The sequence below is a fragment of the Triturus cristatus genome, chromosome 3_2 (assembly GCF_964204655.1).
Source record: "Triturus cristatus chromosome 3_2, aTriCri1.1, whole genome shotgun sequence".
In the NCBI taxonomy this organism is placed as follows: domain Eukaryota; kingdom Metazoa; phylum Chordata; class Amphibia; order Caudata; family Salamandridae; genus Triturus; species Triturus cristatus.
The window spans coordinates 981708297-981723823 of record NC_140584.1 but is presented as its reverse complement, the minus strand read 5'-3'; positions in this window follow the sequence as shown (position 1 = coordinate 981723823).

Below are 15527 nucleotides of genomic sequence, written 5' to 3'. Positions count from 1 at the left end.
GAACAGGTCAACATAGGCAAAAGGGGCGGTAATAGAGAGGTAGCCCTTAGGAAAAAGGAATCTAAATGGATTATAGAACTGGAAACTAGATTCCCAGGAGGGCATAATCTCGATGAAGAATTAGCGAGCCATTTACATGATGACTAAGGATTTCTTTGGTCCTATACTACGTTGACTTTGGATTTTCTGTATATAAAATGCTGTGATCATATCTTATAGCTGCATTGTAAATATTGTGTTTTTAACTGTGTGCTCTGTTTTGTTGTATTTTAGGAGGAAAGGAAGGGACCCTTCACTGGCACTTGTGGGCATAAATTTCACGGGTACCCTACCCTTTTCTTCATCAGAATCACCTGAGCACTCTCCATCAAGAAAAGTGACGTAACAAACTTTTTACCTTTATCTTTTCAATTTTAACTTTATTCACTTTGGTCTTGGCCAATGTTTCACTGTGCAGGACTATATGTTTTTGTGGAGCTACCTGTGGTTTTGTTTACAAGAATCATGTAAGGCCTTTGCTCAGAGCCACTAGGGCGCCTATATTGATACAGTTCCATCTCTTGTGTGTAACCAACATAGTATTTTTAGGGCACTTGCCTGGGAAACCTTGTTCGAACTTTATTGATGTCCGAATATTCTGACACTAAATCGCGTGCAGTCACAGCATTGCAAAATACCTTGCTTTATTTTGAGATGTTATATATGAATTTGCACTTGCAGATCCTAGGCATAATGTATCGAAGTTGAGAATCATGCAACCTACCAGGCATACATTTGCAATGTACGATATTATCGACTTATTGTATTTTTGAATTCTACTTTAGTTTCGTATTGATCATGAACTGGGCAATACGGTATCATGGTTTATCAATTTGGTGTTCATTATTTGTCATCTCAGTAGACATAAATTTGTAATTTTACATCGTCAAGGTATATAATACTTACAGAGGTTACACTTCCAAGATGGATGCCAGTAAACGGGGCAGAAGTGGTTGCTCCAATTGTAGTGCCTTTTCTATGTTTTTTGTTGTCAAATACACGTCATGAAGCACTGTGAAAATCGTGTGATCAAGACACTCTTGGTGTCGAAACGCGTAGCGGTTCACTTTAATAAACCTCTGTGGTTGCAATGGATTCCTGAGTGTGCGTTGTTACTTGAGGAAACTTTGAACATATATATATATATATATATATATATATTTATATTTATATATATATATATATATATATATTCCCAGTCAACTCGCAAAATCTCCCTCTGTTGCGAGAAAAGAGCCACACGAATCCAGTTTCCAGAAATACTTGTTTATTTCACAGGGCAAAGACGCGTTTCGAGCAAACAAGCTCTTGGTCACATGACCTTAGGTTCAGAGTTCAGTCATTTTATAGAGCCTCAAAAGACATAAATAAAAGACTTTCACATGAAAGAATTACAACATGTCATTGTTTCATAAACTTAAGCTTATTTTTAACGCATAAATCAAAATCATTTTAACACTTCATTATTTACATTTTTTTTTATACCAAATGATCAAGTCGTATTTTTACAAAGAAAATGTATGTACCCAAAGTATAAAAATACTCAAAAAGAGATTATGGTATAGTACCATTATTGTCTCCATAACTAGTCTCTAATTCCCCTGCTAGTGTCAATCTTGGGGTGCGCTTAACTTCAATTTCATATTAAAGTGGCCCAGGGTTCTATATTAACCAAAGAGAGAAGGAGAAGGTGGTAAGGACAACCCTCTGAATCTCCGTGCTCGTATTGTTTATCAATAACAGTGTTGCATGTAGGTTTCATGGGTCCGTTCTAAGAGGGAGAGACAAAAATAGAGACACAAGGTAAAAATAGGGTACAATCCAAATAATTCAGTTCTTTATCATTGGTTCTGCATGTTAATATTGTGACTATAATCACCATCGATAAAAGGAGAAAGTTTTGCTATAGTTAATTATACATGGTTTCAGTCACTATGCATACAAGCAACATCAAGACTAAACTCAAAAAATCAGAAGGAAAGAACTGGAGTTCCTAAAGGCAGAAAGGAAAGTGCTGCACTGATCTCAACCAATTTTAGATTGGGGAATCAAAGGTGTACATGCATTTCTTCATCATTATTCATCCCAAAAGGAGCTACACAACCGGCTTGCAAAATAAATTTTGATTCCAATCTACGTAAAGCTTGGTTTCTGTTCCCTCCTCTGGGGTTCTTAATGACGGTGTCAAGGGCAAAGAATTTAGCCTTTGTCCAATCGCCATCATGTTCTTTGCAGAAATGTCTGGCTGTGCTGTAACTAAAATCCTTATTAGTAATAGCCCGCCAGTGTTCTAAAATCCTCTTTTTCACTGGGAAGATAGTTGACCCTATGTACCACTTGCCACAAGGGCAAGTGATTACATAAATAACATAGTCTGTAGTGCACTGAATATTCTTGCGAATATACCATTTTCTTTGAGTTCTCTCAAGGATCACTTGTTTCACACTCTCGCTGTGGCTGCACGCTTTGCACTTTCCACAACGATTGAAACCTCCTATTTTCTCCAGCCAAGTAGGTTGCTGGTTACAGAAATGACTCTTGACGATCATGTCTTTAATTGAGGTTCCTTTTCTATACGTGATTGCAGGGTGTGGGCCAAGTTTTTCTTTTAAAACCTTATCTTGAATCAAAACATCCCATCTCTTCTTAACTATTTGGTGAAATTGATGCGACTGGGAATTAAAAGTGGAAATGAGTCTGATTGGAGAATCAGTCTCAGTTTGTTTAATCTTAGGTGCTTTGTACAGCGCCTCTTCTCTCTTAATGTCATCTGCTTTTTTCTCTGCTCTTTTAATCATTCCCTGTGGGTACCCTCTAGCAAGAAACCTTTCTGACATTTCTTTTTTGTTCCTTACATATGCTTCCTCTGTGCTGCAGTTTCTCTTAGCACGGAGGAATTCACCAAATGGTATACTCCATCTAAAATTAGGAGGGTGGCAACTGCTGGAATGTAAAACTGAGTTACCTGCTGTAGTTTTTCTGAAGACTTCTGTTTCTAATCTGTTGTGTTTTGCTGTCACTCTAATATCCAAAAAATCAACTGTTTCTTGGCTGTATTGCATGGTAAATTTTAAATTAACAGCATTTTCATTCAATACATTTACAAATGCCAACAGTTCTCGTTCTCCACCTTCCCACACAAAGAAAATGTCGTCAATAAATCTTAGCCAGATACTGACCCTGTCTGTCCATATATATATATACATAAATTGAATAGTGAAGAGTAAATATTTACATATAATTATTACATTTTAGAATATACTTACATATATCTTGTTTTTCTTTTCTTGTTGGATACTTTTTTGAAGTTCATAGGTTATTCACTGATTTCTTTTTTTTCTGTGGGTTAAAAAATAAAATGTTATTTGTATTGAAGTGTTGCATTTAGTTTGTTAGTTTTGTTTAGTTAGTCCCTAATTTTATTTAGTTGTTTTTATAAAAAATAATACTTACAAGTTTTAGTTAATGTAATTTATTTATTCACTGTTGTTTTTCTGTTGTAGCCTGTAGAAGGAAGTAAAATAAAAGTATTTGTTATTTATGTTTTGCTTTTTTCATATTTTTTTTATTTTTAATCAATTAACTCTATTAGTTAGTTAAGATATATACTTACTTTGTTTTATATTTTTCGTTAATGTTGATTTTTTTGTTGTTTTGGAAGGAAACCGTTGCTTTGAATTTACTAGGTAGAGTTTTAGACAAGTTTAGTCTATGAAATACTAAGAAAAACATATTATATTTTAAGTTACTCTGCTAACATGCTTTTTCTTAAACTAATTTTATTTATTTATTTAAAACGTTTTGTCCATACCTTTAATGTTAGTTGTAGGTGTAGATCTTTTTAATTCTGTTTCTGTCTCTCAAAGTTTTGTCCTTTCTTCAGTGTTTGTCCGTTTCTCGGTAAATTTTGTGTTTATTAATTGATTGCTTTTATAGTGTTTATTCAATTAGTTAGAGTTTTCTATTCATTTGTACTGGTGTAGTTTAAATGAATTGGTTGAGATAGCTTTTTTGAATTTTTTGGCAGTTATAATTTAATTTGTTTAACTTTAATTGGGTTTATTTAGTGTTCATTGTTATTTTGTTTTGTAATTTGATTAATATTTATATGTTAATAAATGATATACATATTTTTTAAATATGTTATATATATGTCTGTTTAATTTTGATAGTGGTGATATTTTTTTATGTTGTAGTGTTTGTATATTTATTTGAATTTGATTTTATAAGTATATTTGTTTGTGGTTTAGTTGTAGTAATATTGTATTTAATTTTGTTAGTGTTTGTTTTAATGTTTGAAATTTTATTTGTGTATAGTATTGAAAATATTTTTTTATGTTTAAATGTTATTTTTTTGTACAGATAGGGGCCGATTCCGATCCTGGAAAAAATTTCCCCGTACGAATCGTATTCGGATTTTTTTCCGTACGAATCGTACAAGTACCGTACAAACTGGCAAGTACGATTCGTATGGGAAAAAGTCCATACGAATCGTATTGGGAAAATTCCCCCACACATCCTCGGGTCGGAAAACGTTTCCGACACGTCCCCGGACGATTTTACGTACAAATGTGAAAACTCAAGTCCGAGCGCGCAAGTACGATCCGTACCAGGCGTCCGATGTTACAACTGCATGGAAAAAACACCGTACGGACCGACCTCCCATAGCAACCATGGAGACATGTGCCCGCATATGCGCCGAACCCCCCCCCAGCCCCCGTATGTACGTGCCGAACCCCCAGCCCCCCGTGTAAGTACGGACCGTACCCCAAGTACGGACCGTACCCCCAGCCCCCCGTGTAAGTACAGACCGTACCCCCACCCATGTATGTACGGAGCGGACCCCCAGCGCGTACAGTCCGTACTTACACGGGGGGGCTGGGGGTCCGCTCCGTACTTACACGGGGGGGCTGGGGGTACGGTCCGTACTTACACGGGGGGCTGGGGGTACGGTCCTTACTTCTGCGGGGGGGCTGGGGGTTCGGCGCGTACATACGGGGGCTGGGGGGGTGTTCGGCGCGTACATACGGGGGCTGGGGGGGGTTTGGGGCGCACATACGGGGGCTGGGGGGGGTTCGGGGCGCACATACAGGGGCTGGGGGGGGTACGGCGCGTACCGGGCCCCCTATTCCGCTGGCATCGCGGCGTACTTAGCTTTTCCGGCACTTTTTGGGTGCCGTAAAAATATTGCCGTCCGGACTGCTGTCGGTTCGAATCGTACTTCCTGGTTCGTGAAAGGCAGCCTGAATGCGTCCCGACGTCACGTCGGCGCTTTCCCGGATCACATTTGTATGGATATTTTCGTCGGTCGGTGTTTTTTACGGTTCGTACGGAAATGGTGTTTCCGTGCAAATCGTACTTGCATGTTTGTAATGTTTTTTCCCCGGGTACGAGTCGGACGGAGAAAACACTCCGACCGACGGTTCGTACCCGGTTTCTCCAGGATCCGAATCGGCACCTTAATATGTGTTTTATCGATGTTTGTGTTGATGAGAATATGCATATCGATATTTATGTTGCATCATTTGTTATTTTATATTTATCAATATTTTTGTGTTCTATTTTTTTGCAATCTCTTTTTGTAGTTGATAATTTATTTGACGATATTTTGATATCGATATTTCTGTTATTTTAGTTTTGTGTATTGAGTATTACTTTTGTTTACGATATTAGTGACTCGATAATTTTGGATGTCTATATCATAGGAGTCGATGTTGTCTCAGTGATCCAACATGCCGATTGAGATGGCTCATTACAGTGGTGATGTAGCATACGGCTTGGTGCCAGTCACCAGTACTTTAGAAAGCTTACCAACAGCACAAATATCGTAAACTGGTGACTTAGATGGAGGGGAAAGTGATGAGTTGTCTGATAGTATCACTGCACCAGAAGCTATAACTCTGCGTCGCATTTGCAGACAAAGCATCTAATGAGGGATCACAACGCCAAAAAGCAGCACAAATGAATGGTAAGTGTAAAAGAAAGAGGAAGGAAAAAGTAGTTACAACAAGTTTTTGAATTGTAATTTTCGTTTTAGTACGGAAAATATAGGTATAGCAAAGGATGACATATTTCCTTTAGCACAGATTGTGCATTTAAAATTGTTTGTTTAATCCATGAAACGATTAACCTGAAGAAAATGTGATAAATAAGAACATTATAATAAAAAATGCTATCCGTCCTTATTGAGGTAACTTATTTGTAAAATAATTTTGGGTGATCTCAGCACCTCCTGCTCTTGATCCTTATGGTGGGTGATGTTGATCAGACAGGATTTCAAATATTCCCCTTTTTGTGGCTAGGTTTTGCAATATTGCACATGTTGCTACTGTTTTGCAGCTGGTGTCAGGTGTATAGTGGAGTACACTGCCACTCATGTGAAGACAGTGAAAGCAACTTTTCAGTAGTCCAAAAGTCTGCCTTTGGACACCATTGTAGCGGCGCTCACTTGCTGTAGCAGAGTCCAGATAACATGTCGAAATCTTGGAGCACAAACGATAAGCACCGTCTCCTAAAATGTAAACATGAAAACTAACTGATTTCCAAAAGGTAGCTACATGTCCAATACATCAATTAGGTAAATGTAAGATTATTGCCAAGCACATCTCCTTCACCACATTCTTCTCTAACAAGCCGTCCGTAAATCCCACTGTCGCGAAAAATAAATGAATCATGGGTGCTTTCAGGGAATCCCGACACTCGGGTCGATTACTATGGCGGTCGGAAAAGCATTCCGACCGCTGTGGTAGCGGAAATAAACCATCTACATGTACCGCGGCAAAACCGGCAGTCAGAATAGGATGCACTGCTAGAAAAATCCGACTGCGGCAGACGGATTCCACGAAACTCCGCCGGGAACGTCCGGAAAAGCTAACGGAATTGCTGCAGAAAGACCCAAAAACGCCTACCAACAAGCGGAAGGACCGCAAGTAAAATTATGATACGACGGCGGAGCCAGCGGAACAATCAGTTGTTTCCGACCGCCGTGATCTTGAGAAATGATGATTGGTAGAGCAGGCGGAAGGACCATTGCATTTAGACTGCTGCGGTTGAGCGGAGAGAGGAATGGCAGTCAAACGGAACCACACAACAAGGCTACCAAGTGTGACTGTTTTTCTGGTGCACATCCCCATGGCAAGTAAAAAATACAAATCCCAGGTCAACCCAGATAACACACCTGACATGAATCCTCCATTTTGACCCTCCCACATAGCTGAGTATAAAACCAACCCCTTCTCTGCCCAGAATCCTTTGCACAACTCGAGAACTGAAGGGTCCAACCCCATAGCACAAAGGAGAGGCAAATCAGCACACATCACACCATCACAACCACCCACACAACACACACCACACACATCTCCACCACCACTTTCACACCTACACTTTTCATCCATGTGCATATCACACACCATGGCACAGAAAAAAATACCAAAATTCACTGACAATGAGTTGTCAGTCATGGTAGTTGAGATAATCAGAGTAGAACCACATTTGTTTGGAAGCATGGTCCAACAGACAACAGTAGCCAGAAAAAATCAAATGTGGGAAAGGATAGTCAACAAAGTCAATGCAGTAGAGACCACACCCCCCCACACAATGTGTGACATCAAGAGGGGGTGGCATGTCCTCAGGAGCAGAGTGAAATAGCATGCCAACAAGACCCATGAGCTGGCTCAGAGGACTGGCGGTGGCCCTCCCATTCTACCACTAACATTCACCGAATGGGAGGAGAAGGTGCTTGCCATACTGCATCCAGAGAGTCTCACAGGAATACCTGGGGGAGTGGAGGCTGATAAGTACCAACAAATGTCTCCCATTACACTGCTATGTACTGCTGTGCACAACTACAAAGCGACGCCTCCTAGGTCCAAAATGCACTCATGTACAACACACTCTCCCCAACACATGTCTCACATATCTAACATTTCCTTCTTCTGAATCACCTCAACGGTGGTTAGCAATATTCCCATGGGGGCATGTGTACAGGCAGCCAGCACTACAACTCCCACCAGGCCCCCTTGTCCCACAGCTGGGCAGGATGGAGCACTCCCCCCACCCAGAACCATGTGGCAGCCCTTTCATTGCACTCCCCAAACTTACATGTAGGTAGCCATCTTAACAAGGAGGGGTACTACAACTCCCACCAGGCCCTCTTGTCCCACAGCTGAGCAGGATGGAGTACTCCCCCCACCCTGAACCATGTGGCAGCCATTTCATTGCACTCATCAAACTTATAGGTAGGTAGCCATCTTAACAGGGAGTGGTGTTTGTGGGTAGGAAGCCAGCACTACAACTCTCACCAGGCCCCCTTGTCCCACAGCTGAGTAGGATGGAGCACTCCCCCCACCCAGAATCATGTGGCAGACATTTCATTGCACTCCTCAAAAGTACAGGTAGGTAACCTTCTCATGCTTATCTCACCCCTGAGCAGGATGGAACACTTCCCCATCCAAGAGCCATGTGTAACCTTTTCCCTTCCTCTGCTCCACTTCACAGGTAGGTAGTCTTCTTAAAAGGGATGGGTGTTTATGGGTAGGAAGTCAGCACTACAACTCCGACCAGGCCCCCTTGTCCCACAGCTGAGCAGGATGGAACACCCCACCCACCCAGAACCAAACAGGTAGGTTGTCAGTGCATGCACCCTGCCATCCTTCTCAAAATGCATGGAGCCATATGACCACACCAGCTCTCACATGTCAGCCAACTTGGCATAGATCCAAAAGCCACATCCAGTGTACAGACAGCTAAGCGCATGCAACTGTCACAGAAATAAAACTTTGACTCACCGAGTCACATTCGAAAGAAATTCAGGACACAATCATGCACAGCACAGAATGCAATGTGTAAAAAAGAAAACAAAAAGTGCCATGGTGTCAGAGCATGAAGGCCCATATGAACACCAAACATGCATGGTCAATCTGACAAACAAAGTAAAGCATATAATATGAAAAATGAATGTATAACATTACAATGGCTAGTTCTTGCTTCGCTGAAATTGATTCCATGAAGAAGAAACAAAAAAGACGCATCTTCAAAAGTGGATGTGCCGCAAGTTGGTAGATGATGACATGTCCCTGTAATCACACAATCTGTACCAGGCACATGGTTTCAATTTACATGACATTGACTTTTTTAACATGTTATGTATTATTTAATCTTCCAGTAACTTGGTGCATTGCTATATGCAACATATTTTACCTGAGTGGGCCTCCATGTATGATTCTTGCAACTATCAGAACAATGTAAAATGGCCAGTTACACTCACGTGTTCTCAGGTTATGCGCACACATAGTACAAATGTTTGCACCAACTGTATTCTTTTTATTTGATCTATTTTCATTTGCATTGATGTGCTATTTAAACATTGTTTGCCGAATTCCCTGTTTGAACCACTGTGTGTCAGATTCGCGGGCACACCACACAACCGCTTCCGTCACACTGACATTTGAGGTTTCCATCCTTGAACTAGTTACGGTTAACTCCCGTTTTGACCGTTGAGTTATTCGGTCTCTTGTTGTCAAGGTAGTATACATCAGTGTCAGCTGCACTGATGCGTGAGATTTCTCCCGATGTTGTGAAACTCATGGTGACACGTTGAGCAGCATTCAGCTGCTGCCACTGGCCGTGCACGCTACCTATATGCGCGTTTCAGCGTAAGCTGCTCCCGGAGGAGTATTTCACAGCGAGCTGGGCAGTCTCATTCAAGACTGCAACGAAGCATGCGGGCACGACCAGGTAAGCAGGCTAACTTCACTAGCCCTTGCAATTGCCTTCAAATCTTTCATTTAGTGTCACAGTTAGCATTAATTCCTTTCACGATTTCCTCATAGGATTTGTAACTGGCCCACCATGTGGATCCTATTCATTTTGTGTACCACACTGGCTGATTATTAGCATAACAGCACACAACTTTATTTACATAGGTAAGCCTTCCTATGTGGCGCCATTAAGTCATTACTCCTACCATTTGCCTTATTATTGTATATACTTACCTCAAGACCTTAATACTTCTGGCTTCATTCCATGTATATACTTACCCTTAGATCCTAAAGACCACAATCAACAAAGTATACCGGCAATCTTGAACTTCCCTGACACTCGCAGGTAAGACTTCTTGTCTGCACTCAATCTGTCTCACACCCCCCAGCCCCCGGGGTCCTACATGAAGGCTTAATTGTTTGATCTATATATTATTTATAGATCCATTTGTAGCCTTCACTCCACGAGGGACGCCAAAGGGAGCCCACCCCCATGTTGGGTGAGTAACTGGGGTTTTCACACCCTGACTTTTCCCTGCCTCCCTTAGTTGGAACACACATTGATACTTTCCCTCCTTACTTTCAGGCTGTCATCCCCTTTTCTCTGTGCTGAAGAAAACCCACCATGACACTCTAATAACGCCTTGTCAGGATCGAAACGTCTACAATAATATATGGTTCAGCTCTACCAAGTCTCTTGGTTCCAATCAATAAGCAAATATGGTATTTAACTGAGATATTGTTTTTTTTGTCGTTCTGACCTTTTTTTTTAGTTTTTCTTCCTTGATAATCTGTACATAAATTCACCTTGTATATATGCACTGCACCACTATCACTGAGCACCCAATGTCACTTTAATATATGTCACTTCAATATTGTATCTCATATTGACAGCTCTTTAAATAATTGTAAATATACATAAAAGCTTCAAGTTACATAAAAAATATTTTTGCAAGCCCTTACTAGCCAATGTTTTGCATATCTGTGTTCCAACACCATTGAACATGCGTGCTATTATCTAATCGAAGCAATTGTCACTATTCTTAGATTTGTTTATTATGTATTAAGCAACCATTCTTTGATTCATTTCAATATTTGTCAAGCAATTGTTTTGTCCCTGACAGAACCATTTTAGCTCCTCACATCATCGTCCAGGACCAGGGGAACTTCTTTGCACAAGGCCAGGTTGTGGAGCATGCAGCATGCAACTATGACCTGACACACCTTTTGGGGAGAGTAGAGTAGTGCATCTCCGCTCTTGTCCAGACACCGGAATCTAGACTTCAGAAGCCCAAATGTACGCTCCATTTCACGACGTGTCCTCCCATTTGCATCATTGTAGTGGACTTCACCCGGGGTCCTTGGATTCCTCAGTGGGCTTATCAACCAAGGCTGGTTAGGTTACGCAGAGCACACTACTTGACTGCGTACTCACCAACAAGCCACGCACGGTATTGTGTCTATCATCATATATGTATACATTTCTATGAGATTATTTGATCCAAGTGTACTATGTGTCATGCTGTATGGCCTCTGCTCAACATTTATGTGCTATTGTATTTTCATGCTCCTGTACTGACACACTGTGGTACACAACACAGTGTCACTGAAACGTCCTCTTCTTGTCGCCCATGCCTGCAGCTTAAGATGCATCAGCGTAAGGCGATATGTAGGGCCATTGCACGCAAGGTGCGGGCTCTGGGTGTTTCCAACCGACGGCATACACACTGCCACAAGAGATGACATCTGCCGGCTGAGCATAAACGTGGCAGAGATGACGCTGGGTGTACTCCCTCGGAGTGGCAGGTTGGCGCGCAGGAGCATGACACCACCAATGACCTGCATCTTGGCAGTGACACAGCCAGAGCTGCATGGACGCTTGAGGGCCCATCAGCAGCAAATTGGGGCGAGTATTGTGCAAAGTGTGACTTTGGGTGCAAGTGACTGCATGAATCCCAACCGTGAGCCAGTGCGAAGCTCTGTGATGTCTCTAGTGTGATGCAATGGCTTTTAAGTGGCCTCGGTGTTGAGTGCAGATGGTCTGCATTTGTACATTTGGTTTCTCATGAGTTTAAATCCATGACCCTTGTCATTGACAGATAAGATGTGGCCTTGTGACATATGCTGCAGTATGAGTGTCATAGATATCAACTGGCAGTGAACAGCAGTGAGCATCATGTTAGTGTGCATTCATAGATGTGTGCTGTGCACAACAGATAAATTGTGACATCTACACAGCTGACACCAATGTACAACTGTAGCCCAACATGGTGGATATCAGGAGCTTGTAGCCCTTGCAAAAGGACATTTTGGAGTTTGTATCTGTGGTGCTCCCTTAAAGAGACTCCATATGGGACAGAGACAACATGGTTTGATGTATAGCTATCTCACTTACAGGCACGTAGGTATGCTCACAGACAATAGTATGTGTGGTTACAGGGAGGCACAGGCCCAGCTATTTGGCTGTGTCAACGCCACAGGGAGCATTACTCTCAACTATGCATGTTTCCATGCATCATCTGATCATTGCATAAATGTAGCATATGGTGAATGTACATGGAGGAGTTCAACATGGGTGTGTAATTTTTAAGTTTTGTGCATTGCTGGCATATGAATATGGCACTATACTGGACCTATGTCTCTGTCTCTTGCAGCATCTACCGAGGGCAGGGAAGGACGGGGGACCGACACCGGTGTGGAAGCTACTGACACAACTGCTAAACAGGCGTTCAGTGACACGGACGGGACCAGGACCTCGGAGGGGGACAGGAGTGCCCTTGATGATTCCCGCCCGAAAACACCAACCTCCACGTCTTCAAACTCCAGCAGTGACTCCTCGGTGTTGGCGGGCACAGGAAGTTCAAGATCTGCATCTTCTTCCGACACACCTGGTCAGTGCCCACCCTCCCAGATGGTCCTCCAAGTGATGTGCGTGCACGCAGCCCTAGGACAGTAGAGTGTCCTTCCCCCCAGGCACTGCTGCCCCTGCCCCTGTTTCCCCTGCTGCCCTCAGTGTGGCGGCGGTAGACATTTTGCACCACCTGTGTGTGGGTCAAACTGCTCTCCTGAATGCCTTCCAGGATCATGACAAGAAGTTGGCACAGGTTGTTGCGTTCATGGAGGGCATTCATTCGGACGTGGGTGGCCTACACCGAACTGACCAGTCTTTGTCCTCCACAGTGACAGCAGCCATTCAGCAGTCCCAAGCTCCCAGGCCAGCTCCTGTCCCTTCAGCAACCACCCTGCCAGTGGCACCACCTGACTAGAGTGCACACGCCAGAGCCCTCAGATACACAGGCATTCATACGCAGCACACAACAGCAGCACTCTAAGCGTACCAGACCACAGATCCCCTAACCACAACACAAAGCGGGCACACATGAGCGCAAAACAAAAAGCCCATCACATGGCACTCAGGGACATAGGACTAAGAAGCATGCATCCACATTACCTGCGTCAAAATCAGCACCATCCAAGGGCACTCCCATCCCCACACCTGAGCCCAAAGACACACACACACTTGCCCTGTCTGCTGTTAACCTGGTGCCTGCCACAACAAAGCCTAAAGACATTCAGAAGGCAGATTCAACCAAAACCTCAACTCCCACCCACACCCCTGTGAAGCAGAGACAAGAGAGCAAAGTGAGGGCTTTTGCTCAGAAACAGGGGATGCAGGGGAAAAAGCAAGGTCACACCCAGCGTACCACCAGGTCCAGCAAATTCCCATGTGGAGAGGCACCTGCACCTGCTACACCTTTGGGGAAGGGTGAGGCTGTTGTGCCCACCTCACTTCCCACTCCGGCCAAGACACTTGTTGGATTTCGGATCCTGAAACAGTTGAGACCCAGCCCTCAACATTCACCCTCAGCCACTGAGCCTCCACACCGCATGTCTCCACCTCCCCGTGCCACCACTACACCCGGTCCAAGCAACCCTCAGTCTCCCAAATCCATGGATCCCTCTACCTCTGCCAGTTCTCTCCCTCCCAGGTCCAGTACTCCAACTGGCCCCGACAATCAGCCACCTCCCAGTTCAACTTGAAGCCAAGTCTCCCTCCCCATAACATTTCTCCCACAGCGGTGGGAGAAATGCCCATTCGAAGCCCCTGACCTGTGGTGATTCCCATGGCATTGGACTGCGTTACCCATTTCATTTGCTGGGTCTCATGCACACATGTGCGGACTAGAGATTTTTACTGGCCAATGGCCTTTATATTTTGCACTTTTGATGCCCATTTCCTGAGCAAGTTCTCATGCACACATGTGCGCACTAGAAATTTGTACTGGCCAATGGACTTTATGCTTTTCACTTTTGATGCCTATCCAGAGATTTGTAATAAAGACTGTTACTCATGTTGTCTGCTTTGTCGCTGCCCTTGCTTGATAAAAAGTTTAATGTTCATGTGACACATGCTCTGTATGCCACACTCACATTGGCAATACCTTGATTTACTTTTTCAGAGGTTGCCAGAGGTTACAGGCACTTTTGTGCTTCTTGACTCTGAGCCTTGAGGGCGCAATGATGGTTGTTGATCTACTCTTATCCTAATCATTCTATTGTCAGGTTAGCAAAATTGTAGACATGTCATATTAGGATGCAGTACCACAACAGAAGTAGCCACAGGATAACTTTTGTGGTGGCCATGGTCAGTCATATCTGTGGGATCTTTCTTGATGTGTGAACAGCAGTATAGATGTGTAGTCATCTTGTGTAGGCCTGTCTTCATAGTCACATGGGTACATTTGAATGTGTGCACTTGAGTAGTTATACAGTGTGATTGGCCTATCAGTGTCAGAGGTGCTGAGGTGTATGAGCTCCAGCACATGACACCTACACACATGTATGATCCAGGTAATGAGTGCCTATTTGTTTACATTATCAGACATGTGCTTCTGATTGTGTGCACATAAAGGAGTTATAGGTTGAGCCCTGTGCAGTGTACCGGTGTGACCTTGCAATCCTGGGGTATACCTACTTGTTGTCGCTGTCAGTTGTGAGTATGCAGAGTGTGTCACTGCAATGTCTCTGTTGTGTTGTGTTAATCAGCCAAGGGTCTTGTTTAAGTTTGTGCTCACTGTGCTGACCTGCTCAGCCACACTGACTTCATATGTGACTTTTCTCGTACATTGCTGTCACTTGACACATTTTTAGGACAAGTATAGTATGTGGTATGAAGAGTGATACCAGCCCCTATAGGGGCTTCTGATGCCTACACATTGTGAGTTACTCCTCTATGAGGTTTTGCACTGTACACTCCTCACCTGCCCAATACTGATGTACACACCTCTTCAGCCTCATGTCTTCCACCCCAAGCCTTGCCAGTGTGTGACCCTCCCCACCACTTCATAGTGTGACACTATACTGTGGGAGGATGATCTGTGTACAGGACCAATGTGCCACTCAGGAAATTATCACAGCTTGTTATGCGGGATTTTCTTCTACTTGATTGCAGTCATGGTTGCTCATGTGCAGTTCATATGTTTGAGCAGCACAGTCATCTAGTCATGTTGTATGCATCTAGGTTTTCCTGAGTTGTGGAGCTGTGGGTGATGGCTAAGGTGTATATCTGTTTGCTGAGGGACTGCTACCCTTCCTGAGTGTGATGTGATCTTTGGCCTGTGATGATTTGTGGCGTGGAGGGTCATGGAGGAGCACTGAGATATGTGTGATACTGGTTTGGTTGGTGTTCACACACTGCTTACTGTGCATACACTGCTGTCAGTGTATGTT